This window comes from Austrofundulus limnaeus, unplaced genomic scaffold, assembly GCF_001266775.1.
Source record: "Austrofundulus limnaeus strain Quisiro unplaced genomic scaffold, Austrofundulus_limnaeus-1.0 Scaffold71, whole genome shotgun sequence".
In the NCBI taxonomy this organism is placed as follows: domain Eukaryota; kingdom Metazoa; phylum Chordata; class Actinopteri; order Cyprinodontiformes; family Rivulidae; genus Austrofundulus; species Austrofundulus limnaeus.
Window position 1 is genome coordinate 1,224,787 of NW_013952473.1, and position 4,633 is coordinate 1,229,419.

Consider the following 4,633-nt stretch of genomic DNA (forward strand, 5'->3'; position numbering starts at 1 on the left):
GTTCCGATGAAGCCAACAGGACCACATCATCCGCAAAAAGCAGAGATGCGATCCTAAGGCCACCAAAACGGATCCCCTCAACACCTCGGCTGYGCCTAGAAATTCAGTCCATGAAAGTAAAGTGAGCAGTTTCAATTTGAAATCAACAGGAAGTTGGGAGCAACTGAACCTTCTGGATGGAAAAGAGACAGAGTAAATGATTTTGAGGCAAGTGGTAAATATGAGTGGCCATACCACCCAGAACACGCCTGATTTTGGAAGCTATTAAGCAGTGATGGGCCTGRTTAGTGTTTGGATCATGGTCTGTAACAACACTTGTTTACAGTCTGCTGCTGCTCAGAATCACCTGCTAAATGACGACAACAAACGTTGGGAGAAAGTGATTGGTGATTGTGAGCGGTGGCATAGAGGCTGGATAATGTGAGCCTGTGATCAAGATCCTGTAGGTYTGAATCCCCCCGAGCTTTACATCACAATTTGGGTGGGAAAGGTGAAACACCCACTCCTGCCTCCAAACACATTGAACACACTCTGGGTGTTGAACAAGACCCTTAACAGCCCAGTCTGCTCCCCCGGCTCCGCATGGGYTGCTGTGGCTCAGTGGTTGTTTCAGGAAGGAAATCCATTATAAATGCAATTGCCTTGTGTGAGTTAACTTAAGTTTATTAGAATTTTTTTTGTCCTCAACTAGAACTGAAAAACTTTACACATTAAGTGAAGAACAGTTTTTTGAAGAATGTAGTTTTTTTTTTTAGCTTTTGTGATTGAAAATATAATATAAACAATTTCCTGTTATATGGAGGTTTTAAACGGCTGCGTGGTTCCTTTTGTACATGATCACTAAGGTTTTCTTACCTTCAGATGTTGGTAAAAGGGAGGGAGGGGTTACACACTTCACAGCTTGCAGAAAGAAACCATTTTTAGTCCACTAGTTATAGTTTTAATTAGTCTTCTTTTCCCAGATGGCAGGGAGAAGAACTGATGTCCAGAGTGGGTGGAGCTTTTTTTTTTTTTTTTTAGAAAACACAGCTGTTTTTCCTTCTAATGATGTCCAGCTTTAAAGAGTTTATAATGAGCTRATTTCCAAAATGTTCAGCTTATTATCCTAAAGACTAATTTTACCGTGTTGGAAGTTGCTAGTGTATAATATTACTATTTTTATAAGAAATATTAAACAAGAAAACACAATTTAATATTCTTAGATAAAACTCATTTTGTGATTAAAATATAAAAAAAAATACAGAAATGTGTTTTTGCCTTTTCCTACATGTACATTTATTCTTACAGCATCAGTCTGCAGAGCAGAGGTGGAAACACTGATACTCAGCTGCCCCCTGGTGGTCAGAAGCAGAGTAGCAGGTGGGAAGGAACAGAATTTCACAACTRATCTTTTCATTGGTTTGAGTGGATTTTCACCAGAAACAAGCTTCAGGTGAAGGACCAAGATTTGCAAAAATCCATTCTTTGTCAACCTATAAAAACAGATGATTAAATAAAATATTATTTATTGCTGAATACATGTTAATACCCTCTAGGAGATGTCTTCATGACTCACTGTCCTGCATGTGTTGGATATTTCCCTGCTTCAACACACCTGACAGACAGGCTTCTGCTAAACTCTGACATTCTGAGTGGGTCATTGAATTATTTGAATCAGGTGTGTAAAAGCAGAGAAACAGCTAAAACCAGCAGGACAGTTGGCCAKGAAGAACAGCACTGAGGAACTCTGACAGGAAAACTTACTGTAGAGGGTTTCCAGCACTAGATGAAATAAATAAAATGWAAGCTGCAATCCAAAGTCCAACTTTCAAATGGGACACTGACGAAGTTTTAACTGGGTCATTTGCAAAATGAGGTTAACTAGTTTATTTAAGTGTTGAATTATAAATAAAATTTGTAAACAAATAAAACAAGACAAAAGATATTAGCGTTGGATGTTTATTTTTCCATGCAAAGTTTCCTAWAACTTTCAGAATATAATTTAACCACAAATTGCAAAACCACCTAAAAACCAAAAAACATGGAAAGCTGTAAAACAAATACAAGATAGTGACATTTCATAATGACTCACTGTAAGTGTAGCTCTGACAAGAAAGTAAATATAAAATCAACTTATTCAAAGGTTTTTTTTAAATTACATCACATTCTTTATTATTATTAAATATAAGAACATACAAAAAAGTGCATTCAATTTATCATTAAAACAAAAAGGCTGTACCAGCATAAACCTACTGAAAAGGAAAACTGGTTGACAGGATACATTTTGGCCTCCAAACCTCCTGMCGCTGTCCTCCACTCTGCAGCCTGGGAACAGAAAGAAGAAAAAGAAACATAAGGCAATGATTAATGACACCATAACTTTACTGTGGTCACCCTTTCATTTTCTGTCTTGAGGTGACTCAGATGGCCCCTGTGCACAACAGGTGTCATCACATTGTGTCAGGACAAGTCTGCTGTGCCACTGCAAACAGCAGCCTGACAATAGTGCAACTCATCACTGTCACCACATTTCACTTGGACCAAATCTATCAGATCTTTAAATTACAACAACACAACATCCACTGGCTTCTAGCTGAAAGGCAACATTTTGTACAGAAAAGTCTAACTTATCAGGAACTTACTTTGTTATTTGTTGAATCAGTCTTGGCAGAAGGTCCTGTCACACTTTGTTTTAGGCAACTTATGAAAAATTTTAAAGACATCCAAACGGAAGCCTYTTTCAGGTGTGTACATACTGTAATGCTATCAGACGGATCAAATATCTAACTTAACGTTATAGTGCGACAGGGCCATTATTAGCAAGGTTGGTGGCATCGACCGACTCACTCTGATAAACTAGCAACAACCTGCAGAGTAACATGTACAGTAACCGTTTCATGTTTCACCACTGTGCCTCATAACTGCTTRAAAATAAAAACAARCATGATGGAGTGAAAGGAGAAAATGATGCAATGGCTTGAGAGGAAATTGTGGACAAAAGAAGAAAAGGTCACAACACCAGTTTGGCAGTATTAAGTCTTTTTCTCCTGGTCATTGTTTCAAATAGGTTAAATAAAACAAAACAAAAAAACTAATCAGTTATTGAGGTTGACTGATGTGAAATTTACATTGTGATACATTTCTCCAGTCATATCACCCAGCCCTGGGTTGGAGCCACCCACTCTGTCTCCTGTGTCCATTTAGAGAGAAAACATTGTTGCACAAAACTCAAAGGGCCAGGGTTGCATGTCTCTGCAGCTTACACAAGGAAAACTGAGAATGTTGTAAAACACTGCAAGACGCTCTGGAGACACTCAGGAGATGTCTTCATGAATGCTGTTCAAAAACCTTCAGCCCTGTGGCATWCCACCTTAAATAAAGTGGCATCTGGGCTGCACAAGGATGTTAGACACTGCAGCTTAAAAAAAGCAAAATGAAACTTTCACACACACCTTATGAAATAAAGAAATTTTAGATCAAGACAGCCTTTGCTTTTGAAGCTCTGCAGGTTTAGATCCATCCACTTCCAGATGCTGGCCCATCATCAGGATGATGCAGTCCAGGGGGTTTCAGAACAAAGAAAGAAAGCACAATTTAAAAAAAAAATATCTCCAAAAGGCAGTCATACAGAAAAAAAGTGCACACTATGAAAAAGAAATATGCCAATTCAAAGCAACAATTGGAAGATAAATATATATTTCTAAATGCAATAATTCAATATTTCACATTATCCAGTCCTGCACAAAATCTCTTAAATTAACAAATTAACCCTCCTGTAAAATGTCAAAACTGTAAAGTTAGTTCAAAGCCTGTTGTTTTTTTTTTTTTTTTTTGCATGTGAGCTCAAACTCTTCCTAAAACAAAAAAACAAGGAAGCAGCCACTGAAACACACTACATTTGCAATTTAACAAATATTAATCTTAACTTCAAAGAATATTAAAAATAATAAAGCCACAAAATTGTCACACTTAAGAATTATACTCTAGCTGTATTTTTTTTAAAAAAGGACTGAGTCCATAAAATGACTGCTTTAGTCTGTAAACCCAACGTAAGTTACAAACTCATAAAAAATGTGTTATTGGGGGAGTGAGTCAGATGGACCCTGTGCACAATATTTGTCTCGTCACGATTCAGCCTGAAGTKCTAATGCCACTGCAGAAGTCACCCCAGTTGATGTGCAACTCATCACTCATCCCGACCGTCCCTTTCATTGAACACGTGYWGCAGATTTAGGTTTAGCTACAACAYACAGGTTGAATTACCTCGTGGCCGCATTTCAAACCGTCAAATKTCGTTGTCCGTCCATCCAGAAAGGCCCACCGTAACACTACTTGCGACTTTTCCTCAATCCCACGGTTATGGGATACATTTAAGAGCCAAATACACATTTGTTTCAGCATCGTATAAAAACAACGTGATAACGCTAGCCGAGTTAGCTACTGGCGACGTAGCTACTCGGACATCAYGACGCGTTTTCATTGGTTAACAAATATTACTTCTCATTCAGTTTAAAGCAACACTCATACAATTCCTGATCCTGACAAACATTTAAAGTAGAGTACGCTAGCAGTTTAACTAGCAAATACCTTCGTTTCAGCTAACTTCACATGATCGAACAGAACAAAACTTCCGTCCTTCCCACTTAAAACAAAC

General features: G+C 38.0%; 1 long non-coding RNA gene across 1 annotated transcript; it reads right to left on the reverse strand.

Annotated features, from left to right (window-relative positions):
* Positions 1 to 1,922: 1,922 nt before the first annotated feature.
* LOC106519095 (uncharacterized) lies at positions 1,923 to 4,633 on the reverse strand. Its single transcript, XR_001310400.1, has 3 exons — positions 4,243 to 4,633; positions 3,432 to 3,512; positions 1,923 to 2,304 (listed from the first exon to the last, which is right to left on the reverse strand). It is a non-coding gene; the product is annotated as an uncharacterized LOC106519095 (long non-coding RNA).